Raw genomic sequence first — 8,497 nt, 5'->3', positions numbered from 1 at the left:
TGTATTACATTATAATATTATTATCAATATTATATGTATATACAATATATTATATTATAAAACTGAGGGCGGGGGCCAGGTAAATGACCTCGGAGGGCCGCATCCGGCCCCCGGGCCTTAGTTTGGGGACCCCTGGTCTAGAGAATCCTATCTTAACAGATAATCTGTGAGGATCAGATCTGACTGAAGTAAAACTAGAAAAGAGAACTGAAAATAACTTTTACTGAAATTATTAGGTCATTGTTAAAAGATACTGAGATATTAATTATGGAGGTGGGCTTTTAGAAACAATATAATAAATAATAAACTATTTCTAGACAGCCCTCTCTCTCCATTGTATTACATGCATATAATATAATTTGTATTGCATGCTGCACACTAAGTAATTTGTCTGGGAAAGAACAATCCTAGAAAGACTCTTGCTCTTTGTTTTAGCATATTTCACAATTACAAATGTTCCAAAGGGTATATGTCACAGAAATGAAGTTGTGTAAAAGCTGTCAAAACTACTTTTTAGCTCAGCAGGAAATAACAAAAAATGCCATGTAAAAACCCAGCAGAAACTACAATACATTTAATGCTAGAGTTTTTTATTGGGAGAAAAAACAGAAACGCAAAGCATAGTATTTTGAAATTAGGTTTATAAAACAAAGTGTTTATAAAGGTTAGTTCATAGTAATAAAAAAGATCATTGTGCTTATTTCTTTTGTGGCGGGGGGAGGGGGGAGGTCCCACAACTGTCTAGAAGCTGTGAGATAACTTAGTCAGAAACTGATCTTCTTCCCTAAGAGAAGGGGAAAGTGGAACTTGGTGGTACTTTTCTCAGACATTCGGTTTATTTATGTCCCACAGTGTAGCCCAGGGGTCCCCAAACTAAGGCCCGGGGGCCGGATGCGGCCCTCCAAGGCCATTTACCTGGCCCCCGCTCTCAGTTTTAGACTTAGGCTTGCCCAAAGTCTGAAATGACTTGAAGGCACACAATAACAACAATCCTACTTGATGATCTCATTGGCCAGAAGCAGGCCCACACTTCCCACTGAAATCTTGATAAGTTTACAGTATGTTGGTTACAATTATTTTTATTTTTTAAATATTGTATTGTTCTTTCATTTACCAATATTGTAAATGAAATATTGTAAATGAATGATATGGTAATAATATATTGTGTATACATATAATATTAATAATAATATTATAATGTAATACAATATAATATTTATTTATTTATTACAGTATTTCTACCCCGTCCTTCTCACCCAATAGGAGACTCAGGGCGGCTAATAATAATAATACAATATAATAATATTGTATAATATAATAATATTAATTATATATTATATATTAAATGTAACATTACTAATAATATTACGGTATAATGGTATAGTACAATATAGTAATATATAATGCTAATATTGTGCTATGCTAATAATGTAATATATTGTATGTACAATATATTATATTACTAACATAGCGCAATATGCTATGTGGGGTATAAATGTAGTAAATAAATAAGTAATTGTTGCTATTTTTTTTTTTGCACTACAAATAAGACGTGTGCAGTGAGCATAGGAATTTGTTCTTTTTTTTTTCAAATGATTATTCGCCCCTCAACAATCTGAGGGAGTATGAATCGGCCCTCCACTTAAAAAGTTTGAGGACCCCTGGTGTAGCCTTTATGAAGTTAGTTCCAGGCTTGAAGAGCAATCATTTCCCCCCACAGTATCTTAAAAATTGTGAAGATATGAGAGAGGTTTGGATACATAAATAATTGCAGGAATTGATGCAAATCACAAAATACAACTGGCCCTCCACATTTGTGAGTGATATTTACGAATTTGATTATTTATGGATTTGATTACAATGTTCTTCCTACGAATATCTAAGTTCTTCAGTACAGCTTTGTGGACAACTTCCACTGGATGCTGGAGGACCTGGAGATTCCTAGAGAGGTTTTCTTTTGGGTAAAACAATTGTTTTTTGTTTACATTTCCCCCTCTTGTGGGGGCTCTGCACACTTATCCCTGGTGAATGTGGCTAACTGTATTGTGCAAAATATTACCCTGCTGGTTGGAAATTGCTCTATGAAGTCTGAGAGGAGAGTAGGAAGCGGCTAGATGTTTGAAAGATGGTTGATCACCAATATTTTTCTTCTGCCCTTGTCTTTAGGTGCCCAGATGGAAAATGAAGCATCTTGTACTTGGTAAAATTTCACTGGAATATCTGTTCCCCCTTTCACTTTCATTTTAGGATTGTAATGTAATGTAATCTACTGCGCTTTAATATTCAGGTACTTCCTTTGGCTTTCAGTCCTGTTTTGTTTTCTTTACTATCTTGCCTTATGGAAAGTTCTCATAAACTTGGACATTTGCACACTGATCTTTAAGTTCACCCAATGAAGGTGTTGTGGTGATGAAAATTTTACCATTTCCTTTGGCCAACATGATTATCTTCTCTTTTTGAATTACAGCTAGGTGTGTCTCCTCCAGTCAGCTGAGCCAGAACAGAAACAGAATTTAATTAGGAATTCAGTGTGTCCTGCTAGTACAAATATGAGAACACAACATGTGTCTTACTTGCACTGTTTAGTTGGAAATTTTATATTAAAACTCTGTAGCAAGATGTTGCTCTTTGTAATCAGAGCATTCATAGAATCCCTTCCCATCAAAGAGAAAGGAGATTACATTTAAAAGGGGCCGGGCTGTGGCGCAGCTGTTGAGCAGCTGCCTTAAATCACTCTGACCATGAGGTCATGAGTTCGAGGCCAGCCCGTCGCGGGGTGAGCACCCGTCAATTAAAAATAAAAAATAGCCCCTGCTTGTTGCTGACCTAGCAACCCGAAAGATAGTTGTATCTATCAAGTAGGAGATAAGGTACCACTTATAAAGTGGGGAGGCAAGATTAACTAATTTACGACCTGGAATGAGGAAGTGCCGTCAGTGTGGATGATGAAGCAGCTGCTCCCCCCTGTGGCCAGAATCGAACATCCCCTCAGAAGAAGGTTAACTTGCCTCTGCGTGTGTCTCTCAGTCTCTGTTTGATGTGTTCATAGAATCATAGAATCATAGAATAGTAGAGTTGGAAGAGACCACATGGGCCATCTAGTCCAACCCCCTGCTAAGAAGCAGGAAATCGCATTCAAAGCACCCCCGACAGATGGCCATCCAGCCTCTGCTTAAAAGCCTCCAAGGAAGGAGCCTCCACCACAGTCCGGGGAGAGAGTTCCACTGTCGAACAGCTCTCACAGTGAGGAAGTTCTTCCTGATGTTCAGGTGGAATCTCCTTTCCTGTAGTTTGAAGGGCATTGAATGTTTGCCCTATGTGTGTTATAATGTGATCCGCCCTGAGTCCCCTTCGGGGTGAGAAGGGCGGAATATAAATACTGCAAATAAATAAATAAATAAATTTAATACATTTTTTGTGTGATGCGGTGCTATGGGTTGAACCCTTGTCCCAGCAGGACTGCTGACTGAAAGGTTGGCGGTTCAAATTCGGGGAGAAGCGGGTGAGCTCCCTCTGTCAGCTTCAGCTCCCCATGTGGGGACATGAGAGAAACCTCCCACGAGGATGGTAAAACATGAAACATCCGGGCATCCCCTGGGCAACATCCTTGCAGACGGCCAATTTTCTCACACCAGAAGCAACTTGCAGTTTCTCAAGTTGCTCCTAACACAGAAAAAAATGGGAGTGGGAATTATGTGGTTTGCAATCTGCATTCAGACTGGGCGGAGGTTCAGTCCTGGATTTTCACAGGCCTCTGCAGCTCCTGAAATACCGCTACCCATTTTATTTTTCAGACATATATTACCTCTGTGTGGTTTGGTCTCTAAATCCTATTTCACTGATGACTGAAACAGACGAGATCACTTTGAAAAATGATCAGAACTAACTGGAACATCATTTCTAATTTCCAAAAATTGTGGAAGTGTGGTACACGTGGGGCTAAATTGAACTGAAACCAGTACTTTTGACCCTTAACTCATGCTCACTCCTCCCTTTTTTACAAAGATATTATCCCCCCCCCCCCCCCCCCCCGCTGCCACTGCCTCCTCTATTTATTTGTTCCTTGCTTTTCTCCCAGGACTGTGAACCAATTAGGCAATTTGGCCAGCACTAGGCATGTTGGAAGTTTTACTGAAAGTAAGGAAAAGGGAATAAGTTGTACATCTAAACTGTGTTAAGTTGCCCTTCTTTTAGATACTTCTAAAATTCAAACATTTTTTTTGTTTCTGACATGTATAGACCAATATTTGGGTTGAAAACAAGTCAAAACGTCTCTTTAATGTGAGTATGCATTAAGTCCCAACCAAAAGGCACAATGTTGAGCTATTACTATAATTGTACCAGTTCCATTTTCCAGTGAAGAAACAAGAAAACAACAATTTATATACACAGGGAACAGGCAGAGGATTGGGGTATAGTTTGGTTAAAAATGTGTGTGTGTGATTATAATTACAAGAATCACCCAGCCAGCATTACTATTAGAAATTCTGGGAGTTATAGTCCCCAAAAGTAATGCTTTCAAGCTTTTGGTTGGAGGAAATAAACTGAGAATATTAGTGTCTAGAACTTGTCCGAAGACAAACTTCCAACCCAGATCTCTGCTGTAGATTTATTTCTTGACCAGATACATAAATCATAGGGAACTGCAGTTATGTGTTCATAAACTCCTTTTGCAATCCTTACAGACAGCCTAGTTTGGGTGTGTTTAGAGTCTAGTGTCCTTTGTGTAAACAGGGAAGTCACAAGAACTTGATCCTACAAGCATTTTCTGGGGCCAAATTCCATTCTCTTTCGTCAGAGAATACTGACAAAGGAGAAAATATGGAAAAGTCAAGCTGTAACACTTAGGGAAAGACTACAGTTTGCTACTCACTTTTGAAAATTGTGTTATGAAATTACTATCCTGCTTTACCTACGAAGACTTGGCCACCTTTTCTTAAGCTACTAGTTTGCTTGTAATGAGAAATTGCTGGTGTTGCCTCAGACTGGCTTAAGAGCTAGTGTGATTTGAGTCCTGGGCTAAGAATCTGGGAGACTAGGGTTCAAATCCCCACTTGGCCATGGAAACTTGCTGGGTGACCTTGGGCAAGTCACATTCCCTTAGCCTTAGAGGAAGGCAATTGCAAACCTTGTCTGGGAAAAACCTGCCAAGTAAATTCAATTATAGGTTCACTTTAAGCTTACTAGAAGTTGGACTTGGAAACACACTGCAATAACAACAGATAAATCAGGGGTCCTCAAGAATCTGCTAATAGTATGTTCTGCTTCTGATGCTACTGATAACAAAGCTAATGCAATTCTAGGATGCATCAATAGGAATATAGTGTCTAGATCAGGGGTCCCCAAACTAAGGCCCGGGGGCCGGATGCGGCCCTCCGAGGTCATTTACCTGGCCCCTACCCTCAGTTTTATAATATAATATATTGTATATACATATAATATTGATAATAATATTATAATGTAATACAATATAACACTAATAATACCATAAAATAACATTATTATTCTATATTACGTATAATATTACTAATAATATTACAGTATAGTGGTATAGTTCAATATAGTAATATATAGATGCTAATATTGTGCTATGCTAATAATATAATATATTGTATGTACATATAATTTGTAAGCCACTTGGGTGAGAAGGGTGTGATATAAATGTAGTAAATAAATGCAGTAAATACATAACTAATAAATAAATAAATTTTAGACTTAGGCTCGCCCAAAGTCTGAAATTACTTGAAGGCACACAACAACAACAACAACAACAACAACAACAACCCCCCTAATTAATTTGACTATCTCATTGGCCAGAAGCAGGACCACACTTTCCATTGAAATCCTGATAAATGTATGTTGGTTAAAATTGTTTTTATTTTTAAATATTGTATTGTTCTTTCATTGTTGTTGTTGTTGTTGTTGTTGTTGTTGTTTTTGCACTAAAAATAAGACATGTGCAGTGTGCATTGAAATTTGTTTGTATTTTTTTTTTCAAATGATAATCCGGCCCCTCAACAGTCTGAAGGATTGTGGACCGGCCCTTGGCTTAAAAAGTTTGAGGACCCCTGGTCTAGATTGAGGGAAGTCATAGTACCACTCTGTTCTGCATTAGTCAGTGCTCACCTATAATACTGTGGCCTTTTCTGGGCATCAAAATTCAAGAAGGATAGTTTATTTATTTTTCTATCATGTCAGAAGCAAACCGAGGGTACAAGTTGCAGTGTATTTGAAAACACAAACACAAAGTTTAAAAACAACAACAACTTGGCATGATACTACATGCCCAGTAGCTGGCCACTTGGAGTGCCTCTGTTGCTGTAAGAAGGTCCTCCATAGTGCATGTGGCAGGGCTCAGAATGCATTGTAATAGATGGTTTATGGTTTGCTCTTCTCCACACTCGCATGCCATGAACTCCACTTTGTAGTCCCATTTCTTAAGGTTGGCTCTGCATCTCATGGTGCCAGAGCACAGTCTGTTCAGCGCCTTCCAAGTCACCCAGTCTTCTGTGTGTCCAGAAAGGAGTCTTTCATCCGGCATCAGCCACTGATTGAGGTTCCATCCAGGTTTTAGTCTGCCACTTTTGGACTCTCGGTTGCTGAGGTGTTCCTGCGAGTATCTCTGTAGATCTTAGAAAACTATTTCTAGATTTAAGGCATTGGCATGCTGGTTGATACTCAAACAGGGGATGGGCCAGAGATGTCAATGCCTTGGTCCTTTCATTTCTGGCTGCTACTTCCCGGCGGATGTCAGGTGGTGCAATGCCGGCTAAACAATATAATTTCTCCAGTGAGGTGGGGCATAGACATCCTGTGATGATGCGGCATGTCTCATTAAGAGCCACATCCACTGTTTCAATGTGGTGAAGAAGGAAAGAGAGAGGGTGGAATGTGTCCAGTGAAAGTCAACCAAAATGGTATATGGAATGGAAGCCAAGACCTATGAAGAACACCTGAAGGAGATGGGCATGTTTAGTTTGGAAAAGAGAAGTCTGAGAGAGGGTATGATAGCCATATTTACATTTACTACTTGTAAAAGAAAAGAAAAGAGGCTGGACATGACTCTTTAGGAACTCATGGTGTAAATACCTCCAATTCTGAAAGAATGATTTCAGTTAGTGTCCAAGTTGCAGTGCGGGCTTTCAAATAAAAGACGGTGAAGCTTCAAATAGGATTAGGATTAGGGTTCAATAGAAAAAGCTATTCTTGCCATGGGGAAGGTGCCTTAAAATTGGACAAGAGTGTTTTTGGGTTGCTGTGAGTTTTCTGGGCTGTATGGCCATGTTCCAGAAGCATGCTCTCCTGACATTTTGCCCACATCTATGACAGGCATTCTCAGAGGTTGTGAGGTCTGTTAGAAACTAGGCAAATGAGGTGTATATATCTGTGGAATGTCCAGGGTGGGAGAAATAACTTGTCTGTTGGGGGAGAAGAGTGGGATACTAAATAAATAAATAAATAAATAAATGGTACAATTAATCACCTTGATTAGCATTGAAAAGCCTTGCAGCTTCAAAGCCTGGCTGATTCCTGCCTCTGGGAATCCTTTGTTGGGAGGTGTTAGCTGGCCCTGTTTTTTTATGTCTGAAATTCCCCGTTTTCAGAATTTTATTTATTTATTGTCCTGATTTTAGAGTGTTTTTAATTGTTATCTACATGCCAGTGGCCAGTTTCAATTGAAATTCAAAAAAAGAGGAATTTCTGAGAAGTAAAAAAGGGAGTTGCTATGACTCACCAGAAAATAATCTTTTTACATCACAACTGAACAGGCCAGACCTCCTTAAAGCACTGTTAAAATTCCTGATATGGGAAACAAAGGTGTGAAATTGGAAGAGGGCTCTCTAAGGTATTACTTGTAAAAATTAAGGGAGTGGCACCATGGAGTTCTTGTGTGGTATTAATACTCACTTGGGCAGTAAGTACTAGTTATACTGCAGTTTCTTCATATATTACAGAGACAGTGATATGCTGTACTTATCATGCAAGGGAAATGAAACCCCATACTGATGTGTCATTGCTTGAGGAAGTGGCAAATAAATGGAATTTCATTTTAAATTGCAGGATGAAAACAAATATGAAACTGTTAGGGCATCTTGTGATCATGCATATTTGCCCAAGAGGTGCCTCATCTTGTATTAAAAGTTAACAATGTGATATTCTATCCATGCACATTTGCTGAAAAGGGAAATATTATTTGAGATCCTGTATCATGGAATCGTAGAATCCTAGAGTTGGAAGACACCTAGTTCAGCCATCTGCCATGCAGGAAAAGCACAATCAAAGCACCCCTGACAGATGGCCATCCAGATATATGTATTGCTTGTCTTGTATGGAATTCTAGTTACAGCTTAATCCAAGGTTGTATAAATTACTTCATGGGCCAAAATACCCAGAATTCCTCAACCAGCATGGCCAATGAATGGAGGGGGACCGGAAAGCATAGCTTGCCAAGGCGCTGATTGGCGGTATGGAGAGTAAGCTATAATTGGGGCTCTAC

The sequence above is a fragment of the Anolis carolinensis genome, chromosome 4 (genome assembly GCF_035594765.1).
Source record: "Anolis carolinensis isolate JA03-04 chromosome 4, rAnoCar3.1.pri, whole genome shotgun sequence".
In the NCBI taxonomy this organism is placed as follows: Eukaryota; Metazoa; Chordata; class Lepidosauria; order Squamata; family Dactyloidae; genus Anolis; species Anolis carolinensis.
Note: the sequence above shows the minus strand (reverse complement) of the source record.